Source organism: Pogona vitticeps, chromosome 1 (assembly GCF_051106095.1).
Source record: "Pogona vitticeps strain Pit_001003342236 chromosome 1, PviZW2.1, whole genome shotgun sequence".
NCBI classification, from domain to species: Eukaryota; Metazoa; Chordata; class Lepidosauria; order Squamata; family Agamidae; genus Pogona; species Pogona vitticeps.
The window spans coordinates 4,413,133-4,430,165 of NC_135783.1; the positions used below are offsets into that span (position 1 = coordinate 4,413,133).

Below are 17,033 nucleotides of genomic sequence, written 5' to 3' on the forward strand. Positions count from 1 at the left end.
AAAAAATATTTTTAAAAGACAAAAATGTTGTGGCATCTTAAAGACTCACTGCTGTGTTTTAATGTAACCTTTTGTGGACATGTCCACTTTCTCAGAGTCACAGTAAAATTTAGCAGTGAGTCTTTAAGGTGCCATAATCTTTTTATCTTCTTCCTTTTTTTGTTCTTGCCTGATATTCTAGCACAGACTAACACGGCTAAAAGTTTCAGTACTATTTGTCTGAGGTAGGTCGATAGATCGATAGATAGATAGAGCGATAGAGCGATAGATAGATAGAGCGATAGATAGAGCGATAGATAGATAGAGCGATAGATAGAGCGATAGATAGAGCGATAGATAGATCAACAGAGTGATAGATCAACAGAGTGATGGATGGATGGATGGATGGATGGATGGATGGATGGATGGATGGATGGATGGATGGATGGATGGATGGATGGATGGATGGATGGATGGATGGATGGATGGAAGGAAGGAAGGAAGGAAGGAAAGAGAGGGATGGATGGATGGATGGATGGATGGATGGATGGATGGATGGATGGATGGATGGATGGATGGATGGATGGATGGATGGATGGATGGATGGATGGATGGATGGATGGATGGATGGATGGATGGATGGATGGATAGATGGATAGATGGAGAAATGTAATTTGTTTATAGTCAGTGGTCTAGTACTTGCTGTATTGAGTAGCTTGTTATTGGAGCTGGCTGGGCTGCATCGTGGCATTTGCAGAAAGCTGGAATTTATCTGCAAACCCATATGCTTTAGTTCCTCTTAGGGTTCCTGCCTGTTCAGAGCGGATTGGAGTGACAGAGTTGTTCCTTTGAACAGAACACGGGAGGCTTCAGGAACTGCACCAGGGAGGACACTGATGGTGGGCAAAGACCTAAACTTCCCTGAGATGGTTTTCTCTTGTAAAGGAATTGTTGATTGTGAACAGGGGGAGTAACAGAGTTGGATGAAGAGTTGAACAGAGTTCCTACTCCAGTCCTCTGAAGATGCCGGCCACAGAGACTGGTGAAACGTCAGGAAGAACAACTTCCAGAACACGGCCAAAGAGCCCGAAAAACCCACAACAACCATTAGATCCCGGCCGTGAATGCCTTCGCGAATACATTGGATGAAGAGTGATGGCTTTTTTGTTTTTAACCCTTCTTCATCTGATCTTGTTACCTCGTGGCAGAGAATTAATTAAGATCCAAGGAATGGAGGTGCAATGGAACAGAGTTCTGGAGAGCAACGTCTAATCTTAGCTTGTCCCAGAGAGATAATTATTAAACCACTGAGTATCCCGCCAGTTCCCGTAACTACTGGTGGCGCTGCAGGTTAAACCGCAGAAGCCTCTGGGTTGCAAGGTCAGAAGACCCACTGTAGTAAGATCGAATCCACACGACGAAGGCAGCTCCCCTCGCTTGTCTCAGCTCCTGCCAACCTAACCATTCGAAAGCAGGGTGAGTAGATAAATAGGTACCACCACGGTGGGAAGGTCATGGCGTTCCGTGTCTAGTCGTGCTCGTCACGTGACCACGGAAACTCTCTATGGACAAACGCTGGCTCTATTGCTTGGAGACGGGGATGAGCACCGCCCTCTAGAGTTGGACACGACTGGACTAAATGTCAAGGGGAACCTTTACCTTTATACAGGGTTCAGTTGGTTGCCCATACAGTGCAGAAGGGGGTAACTGAGGCTGGAAGTTTTAAAAAGTGAAAACATGCATCTTTTGAGTCTTCTCTCTGATGGTCTAAGTGTTTGGTAGGAAAACAATGATTTTACTAGTGGGGAGGGTTGTAAACATGGGGCACTTGGACACTGGGCCAGATTGAGTGAGATGGACCTGGGGAGAGAGAAGATCTTACTACAGTTGCTGCGGGAGGTACCATGGATGAATTGGAGAAAGAGGAACACCCATATCCCCCCCCCCCCGCATACCTCGATCTAGGGTATCATTCCAGATGCTCCGCTTGCTTCCCCAGGATATTGTGTTGTAGATCTGTTGGGATTTATTTCAGACAGCTGATCTTTCCTGCTTCTTGGGCTTTCTTTCCTTCCTCTTACACTACCGTGCTAGACCTCCATCCTTACGGTGGCGAACTTCCTCCTCTTTGTCCACCAGAACCAGACCTTCTATGCCATGACGTTTCCAGTGGCTAAAATCACACCCGTGCTGTGTTCCCATTTCTTCAGGTATATGAGGCCTCTGGTTTTTTTTGGTGGTGGGCGCAACTTCATGGATCTGACAGGGATAAAAACATTACTCAAGATGTGCTGGCACCGTGGAGCCAGGCATACGTGGTCACAGCCCACAGCCGGTCGGCCCCATGTTGATTGTAATTGGCATTCCGCTGTCAGCCTGAAATATCTGTAGACACGTTGACATGTTTCCCTAATATGCATCTGCCGCCCCCCTCTTGCTTCCTTCAACTTGGGGCCCATCCCAATTGCGTACCACTGTACAGCTGGCTTACCATGCAAAGAGCTTTTGTAATTGGAAAAGTTTAAGTGGCCCCACAGGTCCTGTGGGGCTGTCTGGCTGGAGTTTCTAATGGGAAGAAAAGCAGGAGAAGCAATTTTTTTTACTTCTGCCGTGCTTTCTGCAAATCAACAGCAGGGAAAGGCTATCGTTTCTCCTTGCTCTGTAACAATCATTGTGTGCCGTCAACTTCGTTCTCACTTATGGTGACCCTTTTCAGGGTTTTCCAGCTAGATAATACACAGAAGTGGCCTACTATTCCCTTCTTCTTGGGTCATCCTGGGACTGTGCAGCTTGCCCAAGGACACACACAGCCTGGCTGTACTCCCAGGAGGCACAGCGAGGAATCGAACTCACAACTTCTAGCTCTGTAGCCAAACATGTTGCCCTTTCATCTGATCCATTTGAATGCTGATGTTTAAGATAAAAATGGGCTCCATGGTCACTGCAGATGGAGACAGCAGCCACGAAATTAAAAGAGGCCTGCTTCTTGGGAGGAAAGCAATGACAAACCTAGACAGCATCTTAAAAAGCAGAGGCATCACCTTGCCAACAAAAGTCCAAATAGTCAAAGCTATGGTTTTTCCTGTAGTGATGTATGGAAGTGAGAGCTGGACCATAAAGAAAGCAGACCGCCGAAGAATTGATGCCTTTGAATTGTGGTGCTGGAGGAGGCTCTTGAGAATCCCCTGGACTGCAAGGAGAACAAACCTATCCATTTTGAAGGAAATCACCCCTGAGTGCTCACTGGAAGGAGAGATCCTGAAGCTGAGGCTCCAAGACTTTGGCCATCTCATGAGAAGACACCCTGGAAAAGACCCAGATGTTGGGAAAGTGTGAAGGCAAGAGGAGAAGGGGACGACAGAGGACGAGATGGTTGGAGAGTGTCATTGAAGTGACCAACATGAATTTGACCCAACTCCGGGAGGCAGTGGAAGACAGGAGGGCCTGGCGTGCTCTGGTCCATGGTGTCACAAAGAGTCGGACACGACTAAACAACAACAACAAAGATAAAAATGATAGCGTTAGGGCATTAAGACCTGGGAAGTGGCACAACGGATCTGGTTCTTGCATGACCAGGCCCCTTTTGGAATGGATGGGTTGCTCAGAAAGTTAACCTGAAGGAGAACTGCATCCTCCTGTTCTCAACCACATTGCATACACACTTCGGGAAATGGGATTTCAGCTCTTGCCACCTGTTCTTGTAAACCAGGAGATGGTTTTTCGCTCTAAGTGCTGTTTGGCGTCTGTGCTAATGGACTGAAGATTGGGGAAGTTTCTCTGCTTAAGCATCTCACCGACCGGCACTGTGTTTCTTCTTCTCAGGCATAATGTATTTTTGGCTCATTCTTGCACTGCAAAGGGGTCTTTCCTCTTTCCGTCCCGCCTTCCCACTTCTTGTGCTCTGCCCCCTCCCGCTTTCAGTGTCTGACTCAGTGGGTCTTCCTCTCCCCTCTGTTGGGGTGGCGAGGGTGGAAATTTCCCTTGATGGATTTGTTTCTCCTTGGCAAGGAAGAAATAGTGCCAAGCTTAATGAGCCGAAATGACGAGGGATGTCAGTTTAGATCAGCGTCCCACATGCCTCCCGTTCTGCTTCCGTTTCGCCATTTGTCTTTTGCAGGCAAGTTCTCTTGTAGGGCTCCCGATGAGCCCGCCTTGGGATTTTCCTCACCGTGTGGGGAGAGGGGGTGAAGAGGGACGAGGCGGTTCACCGAGGCAGCTGAGAAGTTTGACATGATTTCCCTCTTCTCTGTTTACTTTTTCCCTTCAGAAGCATTTGCCGCAAGGGAGATCTTTCCACGTTCTGTCTCTTTCCTCCCTGTTCCCTAAGGCCACCTGGGCTCTTGTCATCTTGAGAAGAGGTTTTCAAAAAAGCGTGGAACCAGCCAGTCATAAATATGGAATGCTGTATTTATGGGAGCTTTAATTCCCTCCACACCTGTTGAGAATGTGCCCCCGAGGAAGCGAGGGCGAGCCGAAAAGGAGTCCTTGACAGTGAGAAATCTGATTCCGAAACGTTGCTAACGTTTTGGTCTTGCGAGTTCTTTTGGCACGAAAGTGTCGTGTAATGTTGGTTCTTCCTGCGCTCGTGGTGATGCCTACTTGACTTGCATCCCATTCAGATTACCGTCACATGTTCTGCACAGGTCTGTCTTTGGGACGTGATCCAGATGTTCATCAGGTCCAAGATGCAGTGGCTGGAAAGCTCTTCAGTGTTGGGTTGGAGGGGAAACCAAAATTCTCTGCTCTTATTGCTTTCACTGGCTATCCATCCATATCTAGATAGAATTCAAAGTGCAGGTTTGGGTTTTTAAGGCCCTAAATAATGTCTGAAAAATGCATCTTCCTGTAATAAGATCCCTGGGTTTTAAGATCTTGGGGGGGGGGGACCTTTCCCTCGGTCCCACTACCCTCACTGAAGGGCCTGACGGGAACATGAGTGAGGGCCATTTTGTGGCTGATCCCCAGCGGGCCTCCTCTCTCTTTATCTTTCTGGCAGGCAATGACCTTTATGTGAAGGTAGTAGAAGCAGCAGTGTCCCATCAAGTCAATTATGACCTACGGTAACTCTCTTAACAGTTTTCTAAGTAAGCAGTACTCAGAAGTTGTTTGCTCTTTTGATAAGATGCACCAAAGGTCTGTGATTGAACTGGCAGATTTGTGGGTTTTTTTAGTGGTGGGGGGAGAAATTTAAGTGTTCCTAGTTTGGGGCTGTCTGGATAGCTCAATGATTTATCTGTCTGGCTGCAGAGCCAGAGGTTTGGAATTTGCTTCTCTGCTGGGCTTCCTAAGAGAAGAGCCCGGGGGGTAGCCTTCGGCAAGCTGCACAGGGTGCTCGCACAAGAAGGGAATGAGAAACCACTTCTGAGTTCCCCCTTACCCAAAAATCCCGGAAAGGGTTGCCATAAGTCAGAATCAATTTGACAGCAGAGGAGGAGGAGGAGGAGGATATATGGTCTGGAGGACTTGGCTGTGGAGCCAGGGAGCAGGAGTTTGATTCCCTCGCTTTTCTCCTTTTTTCCAGGAGAAAAGCTAGTCTGTGCAGCCGTCCATTCGAAAGAAGGAAAGACTGGCAGGGCGGTTCTCCATCCTTCATATTTGGAGAGAACCTAGGGAAGAGTTGCTGTAAATTGGAACCAGCCTGTAATTGTTCTCGTTAAAATATTGGAACGTGATTGAGTACCGTGGGCCTTTAGGTAGGTTCAGTTTCTTCAACCCATAACCCATCAAAGCAAATTTCATTCTCCAAATGCAGGTTCTTTAAGCCGTCAAAGTGGCGCACAGCACCTAGGCAGGATGGGGCAAGTTATTGGCAAGCAGAGGAAATCCTCAGATTTATAGCCCAGCGAGAAGTGACGTTGTGTACTTGTTGAAATGGGAGTGGGGGAGAGGAAGACTTTGGAAAGAACAAGTGGTGTATACCGGGAAAGGGCATGGCTGAGTGGAACCCGGAAGGGCATTATTTTCCCTACTGTGACTTTTTTTTTGCAGTTCCCAGCTGTAAATCCTAATAAGTGTGCCAATGCCTTTTAGATGAAAGAAGAATATGGCCTATGAGTATTTCCCACTGCCATTAACTTAATATTTTAGTATAGTTCTTCCTTTCCTGTGTTTGCGGTTGTTTCACAAAAAAGGGGACAGTCTAAAACAGTCTGCTTAGGCATTTTTTTTACTGTTTTAATTAAAAAAACTAATCCACTCCTGCTTAAGCATTTTATATTTTAATCCCAACTTTTGTTTTTAAGCTTTCCAGTTGGGTTAGTGGGTGACGGGTGCATTTTTGCTTACCCAGTTTACTGTCCTGTAGTTGTATTTGATCCATATATTGTTTCCATGCTTACATTTTTGACCCCTGACACAAGCAGTGATTATTCCCCAAGCTGCATTTTTTTTTTTTTTTTGGAAGTAGCTGTCTCTCTGTGCTTTGTGGGAAATAAGATAAACAGACTGCAAATGACCATTGTATGTTCTGATAAACAAACACTTCCTTCCCAATGCTAAGTCAGAAGAAATGCTCATTGTACTTCCCCTTCTCCATAATCCTTAAAGCTGTGGCAGGGTCTTCCACTGATAAATGTTAAAAGCATTGAGGATGAATATTGTCCAGTAAGATGGTGCGTCAGAACACATTTCACACCTGCCCTTCGTGGTCTTTAGAAGGGCAGTTGTAGAGAGCTAAAAGGAGTGATCTTGTATGAACATGTTTTTAAATAATAAATAAGTACAGTGGTGCCTCGCTTTACGATTGCCCCACATTGCGACAAATCCACTTTATGATGATCTTTTTGTGCAATTGCGATTGCAAAACGATGGTCTAAATGGGGGAATTTCACTTTGCGATGATTGGTTCCCTGCTTCAGGAACTGATTCTTTGCAAAAAGATGATTTTTAAACAGCTGATCAGCGGTTTCAAAATGACTGCCGGGTGAACAGAATGGCCCCCCGCTGTTTTCTAAGACGGATTCCTCGCTATACAGGCAGCGAAAATGGCCACCGTATGGAGGATCTTTGCTGGACGGTGAGTTTTAAGCCCATTGGAACGCATTGAAAGGTTTTCAGTGCGTTTCAATGGACTTTTTATTTTCGCTTTACGATGTTTTCATTTAACGGCGATTTTCCTGGAACGGATTATCGCCGTTAAGCGAGGCACCACTGTATTTGTGGTGAAGGGAGAAGCTGGACTCCCAATTTCATGGGGTTGCTGAATCCATTCCAGGTTTTAATCCGAACGTTACAGGGGCTATGCAGATTGCTGTGCCTTTTTTAGTTGTGGGATTCATTCAGAACCTTGGACAATTCCTGTAAAATTGAAACCAAGATTCTAGAGAGAGTCAGCAGTTCCTGCGGAATCAAAGGTCATCCGCTTCAGAATGCATCACCAAGACTGGAGGACATTTTGCAATTAAAAGCAATATCGAGACTGAGGAGGTAGGGCTGTGACTGAGCACCAAAACCCCTGCTGAACGCATTCAGGAGTGAATGCAGTAATTGATAATCCAAGCTAAATTGTGAAGAGTGGATGATGGTGGTTATCTGAGGCTAAATTAAACAGGAATTCTATGCATCTCAGTATGTATCACTGCCTGTTAATTAAGATCGTCATGGGTGTTCTGCTCTGTGACACCATCTTCATAAATCACTGTTGTGTAATGCTACACATGCAGTCCACTACACATTTACATGATGGCAAGTCTCACTGCACTTGGTGGGATTTCTGAAGAAACACATATAGAATTGCATTGTAAAACAATATCTCAAGCTTTCTTTCTCCCCCCCCCCCCCTTGCTGGGTGTTCTGTAATTAGCCTAGCTAGATATTAACAGCAGCTGCTGTTGGACCATAATACCCAATTCACTCACCCCCCTTTGTCTTTCTTTAATTCTGGAAATCCCTTTATTAACCACCTCCTTTTCTATAAAATTCAGTTTTCTCATCAAATATAAGTATGCAGATATATTTTTCTGTGGTTCTTTTTCCCATCCATTTTCTGTGCAAAAAGCAGTCATATTGTTTTATTAAGTTTACCATGTTTTTTTGATACTCAGATCTTGAAATTATTCCTTTAAAAGTCACTTTCCCAAATTAAAAGCTTTCCAAATTTTAAGATTTTCACAAATGTATACAACCATAAGCAATTGGCCATGGTCTTACGTGTGGGTTTTTCGGGCTCTTTGGCCGTGTTCTGAAGGTTGTTCTTCCTGACATTTCACCAGTCTCTGTGGCCAGCATCTTCAGAGGACTGGAGTAGGAACTCTGTCCATGCTCTGTTCAACAACCATTAGATCCAGATGTTCAACAACCATCAGATCCCGGCCGTGAAAGCCTTCGAGAATACATGGAAAAGGACACTTCAGATTATCAAGTCCAGACATGTGTCATGAAAAGACAGAGTTTGCATTTCCAACTCAGTAGGAACACGTCTGTTCAAAGCAGGTTGAGGGGCTGATGCCGAACCTTCTTTACAAGCAGAGCAGCAAAGCTACAGGGAAAAACAATCAGTACAGAAATGTGCTTTGTCAGCCACGCTTGCATTGGCATGTTGGGGCTGGAGCATTTGATGTGTTTTTCTTAAACAAGTTGCACTCAGGAGAGTGTGAATCAGATGGGGAGCGTGTTTTTAAGAGCCTTGCATTTAGAGCTATTGATAGTGACCCAGATTGCGTCTCCAGCTGCAGGTAATCTTTAGTGGAAAGGAAAAGGGGGGTCCTGCTAGTAGTTCCAAAAGCAGACAAGATCAAGTCTGTGCAGAGTGGTATGATAATGCAAAAGGGAAAGAGATGGGGCCACCAACCCCAGTGAGTGATGGATGCTTGGAATGGAGACAGCAGCTCTGAAGAGTACCCCATGCTCTCGAAGGCTTTCACAGCTGGGATCCTATGGTTGTTGTAGGTTTTTCGGGCTGTTTGGTACACAGACAGAGTTCTAATTCCTGTCCTTTGAAGAGGCTGGCCGCAGAGACTGGCGAAACGTTAGGAAGAAAAACCTCCTGAACACAGCCAAACAGCCTGGAAAACCTAGAACAACCATAGTACCCCGTGTGTTAGCAAATGTACATTTTGTCCTGTAGTTTCCAGTACTCAGTCTGGTTCCTCACTCTCCAGATGCCCCACTCTGCTTTGGTCTTGTGAGCCTCTTGATCTCCTGCATAGAAGAAAGTGACATCTCCAAGCATCCTTGTAGTAGATAGAAAGGTTCTAAAACAGAGGTGAGGAACTATGTACACCTTGGGGATTTGAGCAGCGTGGCGTCTTCAGGAAAGTTCTGTTCACACCATCAGATGTGTCCTGTGGGAAGCCGACTGGCAAATTGTTTGTTTATTTATTCTATTTATATCCCGCCTATCTGGTCTTGTGGGGACGTGGTGGCACTGCGGGCTAAACCGCAGAAGCCTTTGTGTGCTGCAGGGTCAGAAGACCAGCAGTCGTAAGATCGAATCCACGCGACGGAGTGAGTGCCCGTCGCTTTGTCCCAACTCCTCGCCAGCCTAGCAGTTCGAAAGGATATAAATGCGAGTAGATAAATAGGTACCACCTCGGTGGGAAGGTAAACAACGTTCCATGTATAGCCGCGCTGGCCATGTGACAACGGAAACTGTCTTCGGACAAACGCTGGCTCTATGGCTTGGAAACGGGGATGAGCACCACCCCCTAGAGTCAGACACGACTGACTAAAATGTCAAGGGGAACCTTTACCTGGTCTTACAACTACTCTAGGCAGCTTACAAGTACAAGTTTTATGCTTGAGTCTAGGGTCTGAGAGCTTACCTCTCCTCCCACAGCTTTCTCTAAGTGGCACGAAAAATTACAGAAGCGCCTTTCCCAATTTATTGCACCATTTTATGCTCAAATGTTGCATCCTGTGTTTTTCCCATCAAAAAGCTGCATCCTTTTTTTATTCTGAAGAAGCCTTGAAGCTAAGTTCTCGAGAGGTCCCCGTGCTCTCTCAGTTCAAACGATTTTGCTTTTTTGAGGCCAGGTTGTAGTCTGCTCAAAGGAGCATGGAGAAGGAGAAAGAATACGGTTTAAAAAAAAAGGGGGGGGGGGAGAGAAATGTGCCTTTGGCCATAGAGGTAAGCTGTGCGTTTCTGTATGTTCAAGTCTGTTGCTGTCTAGGCCAGGGTTTTACATTTAAGCACTTAAATGTGTTATTACGGGAGGTGTAACAGGGCGATAAATGCTCCATCTCTTTTTCGAGATGACCTTGTCAGTTGGCTGGACTTCAGCAGCTGATCTGACCCGAAGTAAGTGTTTTATAATATGGTTATATTTGGGAAGGATGGAAGTGAATCTGAAGAAGCGAACACGTAAAGCTGAAATGGCTACCTCGGTTCTCTTCGGTGCGTCTTTGAGCATAATGCCTGGTGATTATTCCGCAAAATCCAAAATGGGGTCCCGTAGTTGTCGGGAGTTATTGTGTATCATGCTTGTTCACTTAAACCTGTTGTAAGTGACACGCCAGTGATAGCTGCACTTCTTGTGCATAGTATGTGAAGGGCAGGCCCTTGGTTACTGTCAAGGTGATAACAGGCTGACCTGCTTGGGGTTTGTACTCCTCAGAATGGGACAGGTCTCCTTCCCTGGAGAACACCAGTGGCTCCTGTCTTCCATTCCTCCCTGGCAGAGGTAGGGCAGTTTGGGTTAAAAAACAAACAAACCCTTCAGCCTGTCCGGAACATGATATCTTCTCTGTCCTGGGAGGGAGGACTAGTCATCTGGATAGCTCAGTGGTTTATGTATGTGGTTGCAGAACCAGAAGTTGGGAGTTCAATTCCACGCTGTGCCTCCTTGACCAGGACTGGACTCGATGGTCCATTGGGTCCCTTCCAGCCCTTCAGTTCTAAGATTATACAGTGGTGCCCCACATAGCGACGATAATCCATTCCGAAAAAATCGTCGCTATGCGGGGGAAAAAAGCCCATAAGAACGCATTAAAACACGTTTAATGCGTTCTTATGGGCACAAAACTCATTGCTATGCGGAAATCCTCCATGCGGCCACCATTTTTGCTGCCCAGTAAGCGAGGAATCCGGGCAGAAACACAGCGGACGGCCATTTTGGAACCGCCAATCAGCTGTTAAAAAAACATCGCAATGCGAAAATCGGTAAGCAAAACGTTTAGCAATCATCGCAATACGATGTTTTACCATTTAAAAACATCGCAATGCAATCGCATTAGCGATCGCAAAAACGTCGCTATGCAGATTCGTTGTTAAACGGTGCGCTCATTAAGCGAGGCACCACTGTATTATTATATCCGTTGGAGCCATGCCTCAAAGGACTATGCCCAAACTTACGGGGGCCTCTCCATGTTTCCTTTTGCTAGATGGTGCTGTGTTTGGGTCAGCCATCTGTACAATAAATCTTCTAAGGCTCTGGTGGCTCTTGGTCTTCATCAGGACTCAAAGAACAGAAACCCATTGGGGAATTCTAGCTGCTGGTACAAAAGTGCCAGTTAATGGACTCTCACAAGGAGGAAGCCTGGGGGACAAGGATGTACGGTCTACCACCGGATTATAACCACGGTCATTCCTGTGCTGGTCTGTAAATATCTGTTCGCATCTAGAGAGCTACAGACCTAAAATGAGTGAAACAATAAAATGAACCTAGCGGGGTAACCAGAGCCAGCTAATAGTGGTTGGGGGCAGAGTGGGCCCCTGTATCCATGCCTATGAGCTGCCTGCCACATTAGAAAGATCCCTCCTTTCTTTCCAGACTCTCCTTTACCTGGTAGGCTGCAGAGCTGTGTTGGTGGGACTTTCCATTCTGCTGGCGTTGAATAAGATTTTGGCTCTTCTTTATCATTGCCGGTGTCAGCATATTTTACTTGGGGAGTTAAGAAAGAAAGCACGATTCGGTTTCAACGAAAAAGGCGCTGTGAAAGGGAATCGGGCTTAATCTGTGCCAAGGTCACCTTGCAAGGACGTATAAAGGGAAGGGCCTGCCCGGTGGCCTTTTCTATGTCTGGGTCTGTTTGGAATGTTTTGTATGGGGAGCATTTTAAAACCCTCTTCCAGATCAGCGATAAAAACCCTTCTGACAGCATTCGGCAGGAGCCTCAATGCATAATTTAGTCCCTGCACTGACGCATTAGCACATTTTGTGGTTGCCACTGGGACAGGAGACCTAAGTGTGCTGGTTAATAACTTTCAGACGGTCTTAACCTCCTAGCTTGCTGCTCTTTGAGAGAATCGCCCTTATTTAGCAGGGATGGTGGTGCCTTAGTGTTGGCAGACTTTCTGATGGATAGGCCAAATGTAGTGGGTGTGAAGGACTCAGCCAAGCACTTTGTGCTGGTTTAGGGCAGGAACTACTGATTTGAGAAATAAACGTGGAACAGAAATTCAGCAGTGTGCCCATCATAGAGAGAAAGGGAAAGGGAAAGGTTTCCCTTGATATTTAGTCCAGTCGTGTCTGACTCTTGGGGGCGGTACTCATCCCTGCCTCCAAGCCGTAGAGCTAGTGTTTGTCCATAGGCAGTTTCTGTGGTCACGTGGCCAGTGCGACTAGACGTGGAATGCCATGACCTTCTCACCAAGGTGGTACCTATTTATCTACTCGCATCTTTACATGCTTTCGACATGGGACAAATGACAGGAGCTCACTCCGTTGTGTGGATTCAATCTTACGACTGCTAGTCTTCTGACCTTGCAACACAGAGGCTTCTTCAACGTGGTTCTCCATGAATCCACACTAGTGGGTTTAGACAGCGCCTGCGCTGGCCTCTCGGAATTTTCTAGAGCTGTAAGAGAAAAGTAACAATGTTTTAGGCTACCCTATACCGCGCATGTCTAGCCCGCCAACGGCTCAGTTCCATTTTTCCGCCAGTGAAGTTGGGACCTCTCGTTAGAGCTTCGTCTTCTTAGTTCGTTTTCCTAGCGAACTATTTTTCTTCTTCTATTTACTCGGCTACCCTGACCTACGGAACGCTTTTGACAGACTCTTTTGCCTCTGGTGATTCTTCGGTGAACTGTGCCTGTATCCGGCCTTGATTGATTCAGGCGGCCTCCCACTGGGGCCTAATAGGCCTTAACGGGCTTCCCGCTGAGGCGCCACGCGCCTTCAGGATTTCTTCAATTATCTCTGATTGGACTTCCTTCCTTGTTCCTTTCGACGCGGCTATCCTCTTAGTCGATCGGATCCTCACTACAGTCAGTTTTTTCCTCGTTCCTCTTAGTCTATGCCTCCCAAAGAAAAGCCATCTCCCAGGAGAGGACCTTTTCGCCTCTGCACCGCGTGTTCCAGGAAACTTCCCTTCCAGGACGGGCATTCTCTCTGTTTGTACTGCCTGGGGGAATCGCACGCGGTGTCCCACTGCAGGCATTGCAAACAATTTACAAAGGTCACTCTCAAGGCGCGCCAGCAACGCCTGAAGTATTTTTTGTGGAAACAGACTCTGTCCGCTTCCCAACCTTCCCAAATGGAGGCTGTACCCTCTACCTCCTCCGTGTGCTCTGAAGTCAAAGTCGTCTCGGCGCCGGAATCATCTAAGGGAAAGGGACCCAAGCAGTCTTCGAAAGACAAGTCTAAGAAGAGAAAGACCCCGTCCGCTCTTACCTCCGCATCGGTCTCCCTGTTTTCATCGGCCGAATCTGCGGTTCCACCGGTGTCGGAGCATCTGAAAAAGAAAAAGGCATCGACAAAGTCAACATCGAGGGCTAGAGAGCTTACCCTCGTTGTCCCATCTTGCTCGACGTCACTTCCCTCTCCTATACTTGAGGATTCCTCTCGGGACCGAGAGTCGGCGTCGGACTTGGCTCCCTCGTTGCCTCCTCATCAAGAGCCACCGTCCGTTGTCGAAAAGTCACCGACAACGAGCCACTTGGAGAAGATAGTGGCTGACTTGCCGGGCGTCCCTCGCAGCCCCATCCTACCCGGGCTAGGGACGGGATCCCGGTCTTCCACACCGGGATCCCCAGGCTCCAAGTCTCCCTCCACACCGGTGAGACCTGTTAAGCCTGTCGAGGCCCCCTCTCCTCGGCTTCCAGCATCCGAGTTAGAGGAGGAGCCAGCGCCTAAGAAGCCCCGGCACCACCGCAAACGTAAACGCGGTTCTGGTGCCGATAGGCGCAAGAAACACAGACATCGGGACTACTCCTCCTCCGACTCCGATGATAGCAGAGATAGGAAAAGGTCCCGTCGTCGGCGTCGTAGACGAGACTATTCTACTGAGTCCTCCTCCTCGACTTCGCGTGATCGGCGTCGACGTCGGAAGAGGTCTCGATATACTTCTTCATCCTCGTCTTCTACATCGCCGCCCAGGAAAGGTCGACACCGCAAGCGTCCGATCGTTGACGAGCCTGTTCCCTCGGCACCGGCTAAGCCGACTGAGCCTCCAAGTCGACCCACACCATCTTCTCCTCCGGTGCGCCCGGTGCCTGAACCTGTGCCTCAGGCACCTCGACCTCGTAAACCTTCCAAGACCAAGGATACCGACTCTCGTCCTAGCATCCTCCAATCTTCCGATGAGGATAGCCAAGACCCTCACACCTCTTCTGAGCAAGAGGATGGCAACACGTCTGAGGCTTCTCTGGACTTGCCACCTCCAGGAGAACCCCTAGGTTCAGACGCAGCGGATATCCATCCCTCCTCCCCGTCTGAGGATTTCTCCTCTTACCCTCAGATGGTTTCAAGGATGGCTGCAGCACTTAAGTTGGAGATAGAGAAATCTCCTTCGCGTGCGGACGACCTGATTTTTGGAGACATCCATCTAGCCAGGTCTCGTCCCGTCAGTCTCTCCTACGTGCCTGAGCTTATGGACCTTCTCAAGGAGTATTGGGAACATCCTGCTGATCCTCCTAATATGTCCAGGCGTACTGAGAACATGTACCGAGTGCATGGGGATAACACCTCGTTCCTGTTGAAGCATCCAGCTCCCAATTCCTTGGTGGTGGAGTCTAGTGTTTCCAGGCTGCCAGCTAAAGGTCATCCAACTCCAACCACTAAGGAGGGCAAGGACTTGGAAGTCTTGGGTAGACGGCTCTATTCCATGACTACCTTTGCACTCAGAGCTCTCAATTACTTAGTAGCTATGGGTGCATACCAGAAACAACTATGGGAAAGAGTCTTGCCAGCTCTACAAGTAGCCCCAGAAGACATCAGGCAGACTTGTCTCAACGCCCATGCGGAGGCCTTGACCGTTTCCAAACACCAACGCTTAGCCTCTCGCCACGTAGCTGATGCCAATGCGAGAAACTTGGCATCCATCATTACTTTGAGGAGGCACGCCTGGCTACGCTCCGCTAACATTGTGGAGGACATCAAGGCTAGGATCAAAAACCTGCCCTTTGGTGCGACAGGGCTGTTCAATGGCTCCACTGATGAGAACCTTGAAAGCTTACATAAGAGCAAAAAGACAGCAAAATCCTATGCAGTGCAGCAGCAGTCTAGGACCTCCAAATTTCAGTGGAGGCCTAGATCCCAGCAACAGACCTACCAACAACAGACCTACCAACAACCTGGTCCTTCAACTTACCGCTCGTTCCACTCTCAAGCAGCTCCACGTTCTTCTCAGGCTTCTTCATCGGCTTCCAGCTTCAAGCCTCAGGCCTACAAGCGTCAGTCCTTCAAACCTGGGGGGAATAGGTCAAAACAATATCTTTGACTTTCATCATCCCATCCGGTCCATCAGTTCACGCACAAGACTTTCTCCTTACCTTCTGAACTGGAACATGATTACCCAAGACACCTGAGTCTTGAACATTATAAGCTCCGGCTACCGCCTGGAGTTTATAGAGTTACCTCCTCTAGGCTGGATCAAGCCTACCTCGTTCGATCCCATCCTAGAGGACGAGATTCTCACCCTTCTGGAGAAACAGGCCATCCAGGTAGTTCCTCAGCAAGACATCCTGAACGGGTTTTACTCCTGGTACTTCACTGTCCCGAAGAAGGACGGCGGTCTGCGTCCCATACTAGATCTGAGGGACCTCAATTCTTACCTCAGGCCTCGTCGCTTCAGGATGGTCACTTTAGAGGGGATCCTTCACCTGTTGAAGAAAGGAGACTGGTTTGTGGTGGTGGACCTCAAGGATGCCTACTTTCACGTGACGATACACCGGAAATACAGAAAGTATCTCCGTCTCATGTTCAAAGACACAGTATACCAGTTTGTGGCTCTTCCTTTCGGTCTATCCTCGGCACCGAGGACCTTTACCAAATGTATGGCCCCGGTGGCAGCTTACCTGAGGTTGCAAGGCATCCAAATTTACCCGTACATCGACGATTGGCTCATCGTCTCCAGCTCCAAAGCCAGGGCATACCGGGACACTCGTTATGTCCTCAACACTCTTCAAGCCCTGGGACTATCCATCAATTACGAGAAGTCTCATCTAGAGCCCTCCCAAACGATGGATTACATAGGAGCATGTCTCGATGCAGTACAAGCTCGCATGTTCCTTCCTCTAGAACGCATCCACAAGATCAGGAAGGCAGTTCACAAGTTCAAGCCACGACGCACAGTATCTGCCAGGCTAGCTCAACATCTACTTGGCCTCATGGCATCGACAACAGCCACCTTGTCTCATGCGCGGTTGAAGATGCGCTCCCTGCATATTTGGCTTCTCACCCTGTTCGATCCAGAGAACGACAGCCAAAGAAAGCGTCTCAGGGTCACACCAGAACTAGCAAGTCAACTACAGTGGTGGACATTCCTCCCCCATCTTTTGATCGGCAGGCCTTTCAGGCCCATTCAACTTACCAGACAAGTCACAACAGATGCGAGCCCGTTGGGTTGGGGAGCCCACTGCGAGGGTCATCAGATCAATGCCCTCTGGTCTCCAGAAGAATCGACGCTGCACATCAACCATTTGGAGATGTTGGCGGTCATAAAATCCCTCAGGGCTTTTCTCCCCCTGGTGCAGGGCAGAGCCATACAATTAGTCACGGACAACACCACCACGATGTTCTATGTGAACAAGCAGGGAGGCACAAGATCGAAGTCCCTTCTGTTCCTCACCGTTCAGCTTTGGGAGTGGTGCTACCAGCAGCACATCTTTCCGGTAGTCATCCACATTGCAACAACAGACAATCAGCTGGCGGACGACTTGAGTCGCCGCTCATCTC

At 47.9% G+C, this 17,033-nt stretch overlaps 1 protein-coding gene across 10 annotated transcripts in view; it reads left to right on the forward strand.

Moving 5' to 3' along the window:
- EXTL3 (exostosin like glycosyltransferase 3) overlaps positions 1–17,033 on the forward strand; it is a 173,639-nt gene that overhangs the window by 78,453 nt on the left and 78,153 nt on the right. The window contains exon 1 of one of the 10 annotated variants that reach the window (XM_078381674.1): positions 1,281–5,672. The exons of the other annotated variants lie outside the window; for them this stretch is intronic. The gene's annotated coding sequence lies outside the window, so the exon portion shown is untranslated. Of the gene's footprint in view, positions 1–1,280; positions 5,673–17,033 lie in introns of those variants that run through there. 10 annotated transcript variants of the gene reach the window in all.